At 47.8% G+C, this 16,500-nt stretch overlaps 1 protein-coding gene across 1 annotated transcript in view; it reads left to right on the top strand.

Annotated features, from left to right (window-relative positions):
* The window catches only part of LOC134984561 (zinc finger protein 271-like), a 130,525-nt gene that overhangs the window by 67,027 nt on the left and 46,998 nt on the right, over nt 1-16,500 (top strand). The window lies entirely within an intron of this gene.

Below are 16,500 nucleotides of genomic sequence, written 5' to 3'. Positions count from 1 at the left end.
CACCTCTCCATTCATCACCCAGACACGTCCCCTGGTGTTACTGTATAATGCCCCATTCCCAACAGTCACCTCTCCAGTCATCACCCAGACACATTCCCTGGTGTTACTGTATAATGCCCCATTCCCAGCAGTCACCTCTCCAGTCATCGTCCAGACACGTCCCCTGTTGTTACTGTATAATGCCCCATTCCCAGCAGTCACCTTTCCAGTCAGCAACTGAATGATCTTGTTGGTGAGTTCCAGGATCTTCTGGTCATTGTGTCTCTCATGTGTCAGTGAGTGAGGTGGAGGCACCGTGATTGGGCTCTGGGTTCTACTCAGTCCTCCTGATACACGGGGATGGCTGCTGGGTGTCTCATACTCATTGGATGTCTTCTTCACTATTGTGTAATCCTGTGTAATGGTGGAGACATCATATATCAATATATAAACTCCAAGATCCCCTCACCTCCCCAGTCATGTCACTGTATTATTACTATAGATATGTGATGTCACTGTGACGCTCACAGATCCCCTTACCTGCCCAGTCATGTCCCTGTATTATTACTATAGAAATAAGTGACGTCACTGTGAAACTCCCAGATTCCCACACCTCCACAGTTATTTCCCTGTATTATTACTATAGATATGTGATGTCACTGTGACACTCCCAGATCCCCTCACCTCCCCAGTCATGTCTCTATATTATTACGATAGATGTAAGTGATGTCACTGTGACATTCACAGATCCTCTCACCTCCCCAGTCATGTCCCTGTATTATTACTATAGATAAAAGTGATGTCACTGTGACACTCCCAGATCACGTCACCTCCCCATTCATATCCCTGTATTATTACTATAGATCTAAGTGATGTCACTGTGACACTCCCAGATCCCCTCACCTCCCCAGTCATGTCCCGGAATTATTACTATAGATATAAGTGATGTCACTGTGACGCACCCAGATCGCCTCACCTCCCCAGTCATGTCCCTGAATTATTACTATAGATATGTGATGTCACTGTGACACTCCCAGATTCCCTCACATTCCCAATCATGTCTTTGTATTATTACTATAGACAAAAGTGATATCACTGTGACGCTCCAAAATCCCCTCACCTCCCCAGTCATGTCACTGTATTATTGCTATAGATAAATGTGACGTCAAAGTGATGCTCCCAGATCCCTTCACCTCCCCAGTCATGTCACTGTATTATTAGTATAGATATGTGATGTCACTGTGACACTCCCAGATCCCTTTTCTCCCCAGTTATGTCCCTGTATAATTACTACAGATATAAGTGACATCACTGTACTGCTCGCAGATCCCCATACCTCCCCAGTCACGTCCCTGTATTATTACTATAAATATAAGTGATGCCACTGTGACACTCCCAGATCCCCTCACTTCCCCAGTCATGTCTCTGTATTATTACTATAGATATGTGATGTCACTGTGACGTTCCCAGATCCCCTTTCCTCCCCAGTCATGACTCTGTATTATTACTGTTGATATAAGTGATGTCACTGTGACGATCCCAAATCCCCCCACTTCCACAGTCAAGTCCCTGTATTATTAATATAGATATAAGTTACTTATCAGTAACGCTTCAAAATCCCCTCACCTCCCCAGTCATGTCCCTGTATTATTACTATAGATATAAGTGATGTCCCTGTGATGCTCTAAGACCCCTCACCTCCCCAGTGACATCCCTGTATTATTACTATAGATATGTTACCTCACGGTGATGCTTCGATTCCCTCACCTCCCCAGTCATATTCCTGTATTATGACTATAGATATTAGTGATGTCACAGTGACGCACCCAGATACCCTCACCTCCCCAGTCATGTCCCTGTTTTATTACTATAGATATAAGTGACATCACTGTGACACTCCCAGATCCGCCACACCTCCCCAGTCATGTCCTTGTATTATTAATTTAGATATAAGTGATGCCACAGTGATGCTCCCAGATTCCCTCACCTCCCCAGTCATGTCCCTGAATTATTACTATAGATATAAGGTCACAGTGATGCTCACAGATCCTATCACCTCCCCAGTCATGTCTCTGTATTATTACTATAGATATGTGATGTCACTGTGACGTTCCCAGATCCCCTCACCTCCCCAGTCATGACTCTGTATTATTACTGTTGATATAAGTGATGTCACTGTGACGATCCCAAATCCCCCCACTTCCACAGTCAAGTCCCTGTATTATTAATATAGATATAAGTTACTTATCAGTAACGCTTCAAAATCCCCTCACCTCCCCAGTCATGTCCCTGTATTATTACTATAGATATAAGTGATGTCCCTGTGATGCTCTAAGACCCCTCACCTCCCCAGTGACATCCCTGTATTATTACTATAGATATGTTACCTCACAGTGATGCTTCGATTCCCTCACCTCCCCAGTCATATTCCTGTATTATGACTATAGATATTAGTGATGTCACAGTGACGCACCCAGATACCCTCACCTCCCCAGTCATGTCCCTGTTTTATTACTATAGATATAAGTGACATCACTGTGACACTCCCAGATCCGCCACACCTCCCCAGTCATGTCCTTGTATTATTAATTTAGATAAAAGTGATGCCACAGTGATGCTCCCAGATTCCCTCACCTCCCCAGTCATGTCCCTGAATTATTACTATAGATATAAGGTCACAGTGATGCTCACAGATCCTATCACCTCCCCAGTCATGTCTCTGTATTATTACTATAGATATAAGGTCACTGTTATGCTCCCAGATCCACTCACCACCCCAGTCATATCCCTGTATTATTACTATAGATATAAGGTCACTGTTACGCTCCCAGATCCACTCACCATCCCAGTCGTGTCCCTGTATTATTACTATAGATATAAGTGATGTCACTGTGACACTCCCAGATCTTCTCACCTCCCCAGTCATGTCCCTGTATTATTACCATAGATATGAGGTCACTGTGATGCTCCCAGATCCACTCACCTCCCCAGTCAGCAGGTAGATGATCTCCAGGGTGATATTTATTATCCTCTCTGTCCTGTGACTCCTGTGCTTGTCCATCCTCTGTGAATCAGAGAGAATACAGAACATGTGATGTGTAATAAAGACTCCGTTCCTCACAGCTGGAGTTCCTTAGAATAAATATAATACATAAAACATATTGCACATGTAACATAGTAAATGTGGAATAGAGTGGTCATTAAGTCTCCTATTTCCCCACAGCCATAGAGTCCTGGTCAGTGTCTCTGAGGTTCCGGTGACCCAGCCCCATAAGGCTGTACTGCATAGTGGGCCTGATCTAGAGTGTAGCGCTATTGTGGGTGGAGTCACAATGAGCTGATGTTCGGTACAACGCTCATGGGCACGACCCGTATGGAGCATGTGCTCTATGTGTCCTGAGTTGTCAGACGAGTATGGCTGCAGCCATGAAGTGGTGTAAGGGTGAGAATTGGTTGTGAAGAGCAGGGTCTCCTGAGGGAAATTTCATGGCCTCATTCATGAAGCTGCAGCGTACAGTCACCGTGACGTCAGGTTCCACACATCCAGCCGATGGTGTAGCAAAGGCGGCAGGAGACAGGCAGGGAAAGGTTGCAGGAGACAGGCAAGGGAAAGGTGGCAGGAGACAGGCAAGGGAAAGGTGGCAGGAGACAGGCAAGGGAAAGGTGGCAGGAGACAGGCAAGGGAAAGGTGGCAGGAGACAGGCAAGGGAAAGGTTGCTGGAGACAGGCAGAAGGTTGCAGGCGACAGGCAGGGAAAAGGTTGCAGGCGACAGGCAGGGAAAAGGTTGCAGGCGACAGGCAGGGAAAAGGTTGCAGGAGACAGGCAGGGGAAAGGTGGCAGGAGACAGGCAGGGGAAAGGTGGCAGGAGACAAGCAGGGGAAAGGCGGCAGGAGACAGGTAGGGGAAAGGCGGCAGGAGACAGGCAGGGGAAAGGCGGCAGGAGACAGGCAAGGGAAAGGCGGCAGGAGACAGGAAGTGGAAAGGCAGCAGGAGACAGGCAGGAGACAGGCAAGGGAAAGGTGGCAGGAGACAGGCAGGGGAAAGGTGGCAGGAGACAGGCAGGGTAAAGGCGGCAAGAGACAGGCAGGTGGGCAGCAGGGTGGGGGTGGCAGGAGACAGGCAGGGGAAAGGCGACAGGAGACAGGCAGGGTAAAGGCGGCAGGAGACAGGCAGGGGAAAGGTGGCAGGAGACAGGCAGGGGAAAGGCGGCAGGAGACAGGCAGGGGAAAGGCGACAGGAGACAGGCAGGGGAAAGGCGGCAGGAGACAGGCAAGGGAAAGGTGGCAGGAGACATTATTTGTTCATAGGAGATTGAATAAATTGTTAATCATTTGTAATAAAAGTTACATTTTATTATTTGAGAATATCTCAATATTTCTTTACAAGAGTGCGCCCACAAAGAAGTCTACATTCTTTCTCTTGTCACTGTGACACTCCCAGGTCCCCCTCACCTCCCCAGTCATGTCCCTGTATTATTACTATAGATATAAGTGATGTCACTGATACATTCCCAGATCCCCTCACCTCCGCAGACATGTCTCTGCATTATTACTATAGATATAAGTGATGTCAAAGTGACTCTCCCAGACCCCCTCACCTCCCCAGTCATGTCCCTGTATTATTTCTATATATATAAGTGACATCAGAGTGACTATCCCAGACTCCCTCACCTCCCCAGTCATGTCCCTGTATTATTTCTATATATATAAGTGACGTCAGAGTGACTATCCCAGACCCCATCACCTCACCAGTCATGTCCCTGTATTATTACTATAGATATAAGTGATACTCCCAGATCCCCTTACCTCCCCAGTCATGTCCATGTATTATTACTATAGATATGTGATGTCACTGTGACACTGCCAGGAGTATGATATACATTTGCTTCATACTGCTCCAATTAGCATCTGTTACACATGCCAGGGATATTATGGTCTCTGCCTTAATATATCCTAGAATTTGAGCAATATTTTCAAACCCCACAATTTCATATAATAAAATTATTAATAATAATAATAATAATAATAATAATAACAACAACAACAACGACACAAAAGGCTGCAGCCCAGTATAAAAATAATAACATATGTCTTTATTAACAGGACACCACAGGCTACTCCCCCTTTATTATAATTACAGGACACCACAGGCTGCTGCTCCCTCTGAATAATAATAATAATAACTGTATTCCACAGGCTGCTCCTCCTGTATAATAATGACTGGATTCCACAGGTTGCTCCTCCTTTATTATAATAATAACAGGACCCCACAGGCTGCTACTACTGTATTACAATAACAGGACACCAAAGGCTGCTCCCCCTGTATTATAATAATAATAATAATAATAATAATAATAATAATAATAATGATGATGATGGTGATAACAACAACAAAAACAACAACAACAACAACAACAGGACAACACAGGCTGCTCCCTCTAAATAATAATAATAGGACACCACAGTCCGCTCCCCCTGTATTATTATTATTATTATTATTATATTAATAACAACAACAATAAAAACACACCACAGGCTGCTCCCTCTGTATAATAATAATAATAATAATAATAATAATAATAATAATAAAAGGACACGACAGGCTGCTCCGCCTGTATAATAATAATAATAACAACAACAACAGGACACCACAGGCTGCTCCCCCTGTATAATAATAATAATAATAAAAAGACACCACAGGCTACTTCCTCTAAATAATAACAGGACACTACAGGCTGCTCCCCCTGTATAATAATAACAGGACACCACAGGCTGCTCAACCTGTATAACATACCTCCCAACTTGTCTCTTCTTTAAAGAGGGACACACGCGCGGCAAAGCGTAAAAGGGGACGTGGCCTATGGAAAGGGGGTGTGGCTTCTCGGGGGGACCCGCGATCGCGAGCCACTTCCCGTTTTCGTCACTGAAGGGGCATGCCCAGCGCTCTGTGAGCTGCTGGCATGCCCCGTCTCCCTCTGTCTCCAATGAATAGACGCTGTGCGTATGCTAAGCAGGGCAGCGAGAGACAGAGCCTCCCAACTGCCCCCCTTCCCCACCGCGGGACACTGCGGCCCACGAGTGGGACAGTCCCCAAAAAACGGGACTGTCCCGCGAAAATCGGGACAGTTGGGAGGTATGTGTATAATAATAATAATAATAATAATAATAATAACAGGACATCACAGGCTGCTTGTTCTGTAAAATAATAATAATAACAACAACTACTACAGGACACCACAGGCTGCTCCCCCTGTATAATAATAAAAATAGCGACACTACAGGCTGCTCCCCCTGTATAATAATAACAGGACACTACAGGCTGCTCCCCCAGTATAATAATAATAATAATATCAGGGCACCACAGGCTGCTCCCCCTGTATAATAATAATAACAGGACACCACAGGCTGCTCCCCCTGTACAGTAAGACGCCATTACCTGATCTCCACGGACACTGGGAGGCTGCAGCAGTCGATGAAAAGTCACTTCCTGCATGTGGACCGCACAACCCGGAAGTAAGGTGGAACGCAAAGGCAGGAAGTAGGGCATGATTGGCGCAGGATGCTTCCTGGTGATTGGACCCTTCCCTCCTACACCCCGCCCACAGGCCCGTCCTCTGTCCTCAGTGCAGTATGCCGGCGGCCATTTTCTTGTAGACCAGTCTGGCAGCAGCAATAGTTTGTAGTGACGTCGGGAGCGGCGGCCATTTTCCCCTGGTCTGAGCTCCGCCTTCCTTCTATCATTCCCACAAGGCAGCAGGAGCAGAGAGCAGCCATTGCTGTGTCTGGCAGCAGGTAATGATATTATTATTATTATTATTATTATTATTATTATTCTATAGGCTGAGCAGCTCTGGTGTCAGGTTCTGTACTACAGGGGGAGCAGCCTCTGGTGCCTTGTTATAGTGCAGCTGGAGCAGCCTCTGGTGCTGCATTATCCCTGTACAGGTGTCTGACACTCTAGTGTCCTATTACTGTAATACAGGTGGCGCAGACCCCGCCGTTACCGTAATACAGGTGACGCAGACCCCGCCGTTACCGTAATACAGGTGGCGCAGACCCCGCCGTTACCGTAATACAGGTGGCGCAGACCCCGCCGTTACCGTTATACAGGTGGCGCAGACTCCGCCGTTACCGTAATACAGGTGACGCAGACCCCGCCGTTACCGTTATACAGGTGGCGCAGACCCCGCCGTTACCGTAATACAGGAGGCGCAGACCCCACCGTTACCATAATACAGGTGGCACAGACCCCGCCATTACCGTAATACAGGTGGCGCAGACCCCTCCGTTACCGTAATACAGGTGGCACAGAATCCGCCGTTACTGTAATACAGGTGACGCAGACCCCGCCGTTACCGTAATACAGGTGGCGCAGACCCCGCCGTTACCATAATACAGGTGGCGCAGACCCCGCCGTTACCGTAATACAAGTGACGCAGACCCCGCCGTTACCGTAATACAGGTGGCGCAGACTCCGCCGTTACCGTAATACAGGTGGCGCAGACCCCGCCGTTACCGTAATACAGGTGGCGCAGACCCCGCCATTACCATAATACAGGTGGCTCAGAATCCGCCGTTACCGTAATACAGGTGACGCAGACCCCGCCGTTACCGTAATACAGGTGGCGCAGACCCCGCTGTTACCATAATACAGGTGGCGCAGAATCCGCCGTTACCGTAATACTGGTGGCGCAGACCCCGCCGTTACCGTAATACAGGTGGCGCAGACCCCGCCGTTACCGTTATACAGGTGGCGCAGACTCCGCCGTTACCGTAATACAGGTGACGCTGACCCCGCCATTACCGTTATACAGGTGGCGCAGACCCCGCCATTACCGTAATACAGGAGGCGCAGACCCCACCGTTACCATAATACAGGTGGCACAGACCCCGCCGTTACCGTAATACAGGTGGCGCAGACCCCGCCGTTTCCATAATACAGGTGGCACAGAATCCGCCGTTACCGTAATACAGGTGACGCAGACCCCGCCGTTACCGTAATACAGGTGGCGCAGACCCCGCCGTTGCCATAATACAGGTGGCACAGAATCCGCCGTTACCGTAATACAGGTGGCGCAGACCCCGCCGTTACCGTAATACAGGTGGCGCAGACCCCGCCGTTACCGTTATACAGGTGGCGCAGACTCCGCCGTTACCGTTATACAGGTGGTGCAGACCCCGCCATTACCGTAATACAGCAGGCACAAGACACTGCGGTTACCAAAATACAAGTGGCGCAGACCCCGCCATTACCGTAATACAGGAGGCGCAGACCCCACCGTTACCATAATACAGGTGGCACAGACCCCGCCGTTGTGGTAATACATTTGGGGCAGACCCCGTGGTTACCAAAATACAAGTGGCGCAGACCCCGCCGTTACCGTAATACAGGTGGCGCGGACCGTGCCGTTACCGTAATACATGTGGCGCGGACCGTGCCGTTACCGTAATACATGTGGCACAAGACCACACTGTTACCGTAATTCTATACACGGGACATTGCAGGTGTTGTGACCTGTGGCATTGTGCTGTACACGGGGAGCGGCCTGTGTTGTCAATGTACACAGGAGGAGCAGCCTGTGTTGTCATAATATACAGGGGTAGCATCCCGTGCTGTCAATAGTATACAGGGGGAGTGGCCTGTGTTGTGATAATATACAGGGGTAACATCTTGTGTTGTCATAGTATACAGTAGGAGCAGCCTGTGTTGCAATAATATACAGGGGTAGCATCCTGTGTTGTCATAATAGACAGGAGGAGCAGCCTGTGGCATCCTACTCTACAGGGGGAGCAGCCTGTGGTGTCCTGTTGTTGTTTTTGTTGTTATTATTATTATAATACAGAAGTATCAGCCTGTGGCGTCTTGTTATTATTATTATTATACAGGAGAAGCAGCCTGTGGTGTACAGTTATTATTATTATTATTATTATTATTATTATAATACAGGGGCAGCAGCCAGTGGTGTCTGATTATTATTATTATTATTATTATTATACAGGGGGAGCAGCCTGTGGTGTCCTGTTATTATTATTGTACAGTAGGAGCAGCCTGTGGTATCCTGTTTTCTCTAACGTCCTAAGTGGATGCTGGGGACTCCGTCAGGACCATGGGGAATAGCGGGCTCCGCAGGAGACAGGGCACATCTAAAAAGCTTTTTAGGTCACATGGTGTGTACTGGCTCCTCCCCCTATGACCCTCCTCCAAGCCTCAGTTAGGTTTTTGTGCCCGTCCGAGAAGGGTGCAAACTGGATGGCTCTCTTAAGGAGCTGTTTAGTAAAGTTTTTTTTAGGTTTCTAATCAGTGATTCCTGCTGGCGACAGGATCACTGCAACGAGGGACTTAGGGGAGAGACTTGCAACTCACCTGCGTGCAGGAGGATTGAAGTCTTAGGCTACTGGACACTGAGCTCCAGAGGGAGTCGGAACACAGGTCAGCCTGGGGTTCGTCCCGGAGCAGCGCCGCCGATCCCCCTTACAGACGCTGAAGAAAGACGGCGGAACGGAGGTCCGGAAACAGGCGGCAGAAGACTTCACAGTCTTCAGAGAGGTAGCGCACAGCACTGCAGCTGTGCGCCATTGTTGTCACACGGCTCACTGACACGGTCACGGAGGGTGCAGGGCGCTGCTGGGGGCGCCCTGGGCAGCAATATAAATACCTATTTGGCAAATAAATACATCACATATAGCCATTAAGGCTATATGTATGTATTTTAACCCAGGCCAGTTATTAAAAAACCGGGAGGAAAAGCCCGCCGAAAAGGGGGCGGAGCTTATTCTCCTCAGCACACGGCGCCATTTTCCTGATCAGCTCCGCTGGTGAGGAAGGCTCCCACTCTCCCCTGCACTGCACTACAGAAACAGGGTTAAAAGAGAAGGGGGGCATAAATTGGCGATATAATTATATATTAAGAGCGCATATATAGAAACAACACCTTCTAGGGTTGTTATATACATTATAGCGCTTTTGGTGTGTGCTGGCAAACTCTCCCTCTGTCTCCCCAAAGGGCTAGTGGGTCCTGTCCTCTATCAGAGCATTCCCTGTGTGTGTGCTGTATGTCGGTACGTGTGTGTCGACATGTATGAGGAAAATGTTGGTGAGGAGGCGGAGCAAATTGCCTGTAATGTTGATGTCACTCTCTAGGGAGTCGACACCGGAATGGATGGTCTACTTATGGAATTACGTGATAATGTCAACACGCTGCAAGACGGTTGACGACATGAGATGGCCGGCGGACAAATTAGTACCGGTCCAGGCGTCTCAGACACCGTCAGGGGCTTGTAAAAACGCCCATTTACCTCAGTCGGTCGACAGACACAGACATGGACACTGACCCCAGTGTCGACGGTGAAGAAACATACGTAATTTTCCTTTAGGGCCACGAGTTACATGTTAAGGGCAATGAAGGAGCTGTTACATATTTCTGATACTACAAGTACCACAAATAAGGGTATTTTGTAGGGTGTGAATAAACTACTTGTAGTTTTGCCTGAATCAGATAAATTAAATGAAGTGTGTGATGATACGTGGGGTTCCTCCGATAGAAAGTTATGGGCGGTATACCCTTTCCCGCCAGAAGTAAGGGCGAGTTGGGAAACACACCTTAGGGTGGATAAGGCGCTCTCACGCTTATAAAAACAGGGCGTTACCGTCTCTAGATACGGCCGCCCTCAAGAAGCCAGCTGATAGGAAGCTGAAAAATATCATGACAGTATATACACACATACTGGTGTTATACTACGACCAGCAATCGCCTCAGCCTGGATCTGCAGCGCTGAGGGGGCTTGGTCGGATTTCCTGACTGAAAATTTTGATACCCTTGACAGGGACAAGATTTTATTGACTATAGAGCATTTTAAGGATGCATTTCTATATATGCGTGATGCGCAGAGGGATATTTGCATTCTGGCATCAAGAGTAAATGTGATGTACATATCTGCCAGACAAAGACACGACAGTGGTCAGGTGAGGCAGATTCCAGACGGCATGTGGAAGCATTGCCGTATAAAGGGGCGGTCCATCGGACCTGGTGGCCATGGCAACAGCTGAAAAATCCACCTTTTGTTACCCCGAATCACATATCGGCAAAAAAGGACACAGTCTTTTCAGTCTCAGTCCTTTCGTCCCCATACGGGCAGGCGGGCAAAGGCCAGTCATATCTGCCCAGGGGTAGAGGAAAGGGAAGAAGACTGCAGCAAGCAGCCCATTCCCAGGAACAGAAGCCCCTCACAGCTTCTGCCAAGTCCGCAGCATAACGCTGGGGCCGTACAAGCGGACTCAGGTGCGGTAGGGGGTCATCTCAAGAGTTTCAGTACGCAGGGGGCTCACTCGCAAGGGAACTCCGGGATCCTACATGTAGTATCCCAGGTGTACATTGGAAATTCGAGACATCTTCCCCTCACACAATTCACGGGCTGTATTCCCAGCAGGTGATAATCAAAGTACCCCTCTTACAACATGGAAGGGGGTAGTATTCCACACTATATTGTGGTACTGAAGCCAACCGGCTCGGTGAGATCTGAAATATTTGAACACTTACATACAAGCGTTCAAATCAAGATGGAGTCACTCAGAGCAGTGATAGCAAACCAGGAAGAAGGGGACGATATGGTGTCACTGGATATCAGGGACGCTTACCTACAGGTCCAAATTTGCCCTTCTCACCAAGGGTACTTCAGGTTCCTGGTACAGAACTGTCACTATCAGTTCAGACGCTGCCGTTTGGGTTGTCCACGGCGCCCCGGGTCTTTACCAAGGTAATGGCCGGAATGATGATTTTTCTTAAAAGGAAACATGGACGCTTTCCTGATAAGGGCAAGGTCCAGAGAACAGTTGGAGGTCGGAGTAGCACTATCTTAAGTAGTTCTACGACAGCACGAGTGGATTCTAAATATTCCAAAATCGCAGCTTTTTCCGATGACACGTCTACTGTTCATAGGGATGATTCTGGACACAGTCCAGAAAAACGTGTTTCTCCCAGTGGAGAAAGCCAGGGAGTTATCCGAGCTAATCGGGATCCTCCTAAAACCAGGAAAAGTGTCAGTGCATCATTGCACAAGAGTCCTGGTAAAAATGGTGGCTTACTACGAAGCAATTCCATTCGGCAGATTTCCCGCAAGAACTCTTCGGTGGGATCTGCTGGACAAATGGTCCGGATCGCATCCTCAGATGCATCAGCGGATAACCCTATATCCAAGGACAAGGGTGTCTCTCCTGTGGTGATTACAGAGTGCTCATCTTCTAGAGGGCCGCAGATTTGGCATTCAGGATTGGATGCCGGTGACCACGGAGGCCAGCCTGAGAGGCTGGAGAACAGTCACACAGGGAAAAAAAATTCCAGGGAAGTGTGATTAAGTCTGGAGAATTCTCTCTGCATAAATAAGCTTAGAGCAAATTTATAAGGCTCTAAACTTAGCAAGACCTCTGCTTCAAGGTCAGCCGGTATTGATCCAGTGGGATAACATCACGGCAGTCGCCCACGTAAACAGAAAGGGCGGCACAAGAAGCAAGAGGGCAGTGACAAAACTGCAAGGATTTTTCGCTAGGCGGAAAATCATGTGATAGCACTGTCAGCAGTGTTCTTTCCGGGAGTGGACGACTGGGAAGCAGACTTCCTCAGCAGGCATAACCTCCACCCGGGAGAGTGGAAACTTCATAGGGAAGTTTTTCAGCATGATTGTGGACCGTTGGCAAAGACCAAAGGTGGACATGATGGCATCCCGCCCGAAAAACGGGACAGGTATTCCGCCAGGTCATGAGACCTTCAGGCGATAGCTGTGGATGTTCTGGTAACACCGTGGGTGTACCAGTCAGTGTATGTGTTCCCTCCTCTGTTTCTCATAACCAAGGTATTGAGAATTATAAGACATAGAGGAGTATGAACTATACTAGTGGCTCCGGATGGGCCAAGAGGGACTTGGTACCCGGAGCTTCAAGAGATGCTCACAGAGGACTAAGGGCCTGGGGAGCTAAGAAGGGACTTGCTTCAGCAAGTACCGTGTCTTTTCCAAGAATTACCGCGGCTGCGTTTGACGGCATGGCGGTTGAATACCGGATCCTGAAGGGAAAAAGGCATTCCATAAGAGGTCATACCTACCTTGGTCAAAGCCAGGAAGGAGGTGACCGCATAACGTCATCACCACATGTGGTGAAAATGTGTTGCGTGGGTAAGGCCAGAAAGGCTCCACGAAGGAAATTCAACTAGGTCGATTCTGCACTTCCTGAAAACAGGAGTGTTTTGAGCCTAAAATTGGGTTTCATTAAGATTTAAATTTCGGCCCTGTAGATTTTCTTCCAGAAAAAAATTGACTTCAGTTCCTGAAGTCCAGATTGTAAAGGGTGTATTGCATATACAGTTCTTTTGTGCCTCTAGGGGCACCGTGAGATCTCAACATAGTGTTGGGATTCCTTAAAATCATATTGGTTTGAACCGCTCAAATCTGTGGATTTGAAATATCTCACATGGAAAGTGACCATGCTGTTGACCAATATCTCACATGGAAAGTGACCATGTTGTTAGCCCTGGCCTCGGCCAGGCGATTGTCAGAATGGGCGGCTTTGTTTTACAAAAGCCCATATTAAAATTTTCCATTTGAACAGGGCAGAACTGGGACTCGTCTCCAGTTTCTTCCTAAAGGGGTGTCAGCGTTTTCACCTGAAACAACCTATTGTGGTGCCTGCGGCTACTGGGGACTTGGAGGACTCCAAGTTACTAGACGTTGTCAGGGCCCTAAAAAAAAATATATATATATATATATATAGTTAGGACGGCTGGAGTCAGAAAGTCTGACTTGCTGTTTATATTGTATGCACCCAACAAGCTGGGTGCTCCTGCTTCTAAGCAGTCTATTGCACGCTAGATTTGTAGTACAATTCAGCTTGCACATTCTGTGGCAGGCCTGCCACAGCCGAAATATGTAGATGCCCATTCCACAAGGAAGGTGGCATCATTCCGGGGCGGCTGCCCGAGGAGTCTCGGCATTATAACTTTGCCGAGCAGCTACGTGGTCAGGGGAGAACACGTTTGTAAAATTTTACAAATTTGATACTCTGGCTAAAGAGGACCTGGAGTTCTCTCATTCGGTGCTGCAGAGTCATCCGCACTCTCCCGCCCGTTTGGGAGCTTTGGTATAATCCCCATGGTCCTGACGGAGTCCCCAGCATCCACTTAGGACGTTAGAGAAAATAAGAATTTACTTACCGATAATTCTATTTCTCGTAGTCCGTAGTGGATGCTGGGCGCCCATCCCAAGTGCGGATTGTCTGCAATGCTTGTACATAGTTATTGTTACAAAAATCGGGTTATTACTATTGTTGTGAGCCATCTTTTCAGAGGCTACTTCGTTTTGTTATCATACTGTTAACTGGGTTCAGATCACAAGTTGTACGGTGTGATTGGTGTGGCTGGTATGAGTCTTACCCGGGATTCAAGATCCTTCCTTATTGTGTACGCTCGTCCGGGCACAGTACCTAACTGAGGCTTGGAGGAGGGTCATAGGGGGAGGAGCCAGTACACACCATGTGACCTAAAAAGCTTTTTAGATGTGCCCTGTCTCCTGCGGAGCCCGCTATTCCCCATGGTCCTGACGGAGTCCCCAGCATCCACTACGGACTACGAGAAATAGAATTATCGGTAAGTAAATTCTTATTTTTATACAGGATGAGCAACCTGTGGTGTCCTGTTATTATTATACAGGGGAAGCATTATTATTATTATTATTATTATTATTATACAAAAGGGAGCGGCCTGTGGTGTCCTGTTGTTGTTGTTGTTATTATTATTATAGATTGGGAACAGCCTGTTGTGTCCTATTATTATTATTTTTTTGCATAGGGAGCAGCCTATGGTGTCATTTTATTTTTAATATACAGGGAGAGCAGAATGGGGTGTCCTGTTGTTATTAGTACAATACAGGGGGAGCAGGTTTTTGTGTATGGTTATTATTATAATGGTGGAGCAGCCTGTGGTGTCCTGGTATTATTTATTATTATTATTATTATTGTTATTATTATTATTATAATACTTTGGGAGTGGTGGTGATGTCACAGTGACATCACTTATATCTATAGTAATAATACAGGGACATGACTGGGAGGTGAGGGGGATCTGGGGGTGTCACAGTGACATCACTTATATCTATAGTAATAATACAGGGACATGAGTGGGAGGTGAGAGGATCTGGGAGCGTCACAGTGACATCACTTATATCTATAGTAATAATACAGGGACATGACTGGGGAGGTAAGGGGGATCTGGGGGTGTCACAGTGACGTCACTTATATTTGTAGTAATAATACAGGGACATGACTGGGGAGGTGAGGTGATCTGGGAGCGTCACAGTGACATCACTTATATCTATAGTAATACAGGGACATGACTGGGGAGGTGAGGGGGATCTGGGGGTGTCACTGTGATATCACTTATATCAATAGTAATAATACAGGGACATGAGTGGGATGTGAGAGGATCTGGGAGCGTCACAGTGACGTCACTTATATTTGTAGTAATAATACAGGGACATGACTGGGGAGGTGAGGGGGATCTGGGAGAATCACAGTAACATCACTTATATCTATAGTAATAATACAGGGGCATGAGTGGGAGGTGAGAGGATCTGGGAGCGTCACAGTGACATCACTTATTTATTTTTCATCCACTAGGGGGCACTGTACTCTTGGGATATGAACGGTGCGATAGCAGGGATAGGCACATTTAAATATTTAAATGTGTAACCCTTTTTCCCCCCTCCATACTCCCAAGATGCCTCAGTGATCTTTGTGCCTTCACTAGGGAAGGTCACATTTTGGAGTCATTCCAGGGTTTACTTTAAATTTTCTAAATATTTTTTCTTGTATCAATCACACTCCCTTCCCAGCTTATTAGAAAGCGTGGGTCCGTGAGTGTGTGCTGCTGTTGTGCAGCGAAGGCTTATTGGTGCTTAGACAGGGAAGCCCCCCATAGACCTTCATCAGTGTTGTCTGTCTATCTGCATGACAAAATCAGAAACAGCAGCTTGTCTGTGATAACTGTGAGAACAGCTTATGCTGCTGCCGCTCCGTTGGACCTGTTTGTTGCTGTGATAGTGGGGCAGTCAGCTCCTGCTGTCGCCCCTCCATGTGCGGGGAAAGTGTTTTGCATGAGCTGCTTACTAAGGTATAGCTTTACTGGCTTAAACTCCCCCGCTTCCCGGCTCCCACCAGCGGTCAGACACATACTGCCACTGGGCGCCTGCGTCGCTCCACACCTGCCCACTCCCCGGCTCCTGGCAGTGCAGCTCCAAACCGCTGCCCTCTACAATCTGCCCCTCTAGACAACTGGGAAGCGGCTTCCAGCAGTGGTCAAATAATGCTGCCACTGGGCACCTGTCAGGCTACACCTCGCAGCTCCAGAGAAGTGGCTCCCGGCAGTGCGGCTTGCAGCAGCGGACAGATCACACTGCCGCCGCTGGACGCCCGTCACATTACACATCTACCCCGCTCTCCAGCTGCCACAAGTGCACAGACCACAGTGGATAGCTGCTGGG

The sequence above is a fragment of the Pseudophryne corroboree genome, assembly GCF_028390025.1.
Source record: "Pseudophryne corroboree isolate aPseCor3 chromosome 3 unlocalized genomic scaffold, aPseCor3.hap2 SUPER_3_unloc_63, whole genome shotgun sequence".
Lineage (NCBI taxonomy): Eukaryota > Metazoa > Chordata > Amphibia > Anura > Myobatrachidae > Pseudophryne > Pseudophryne corroboree.
Note: the sequence above shows the minus strand (reverse complement) of the source record. Positions and strands in the feature narration are given on the sequence as shown.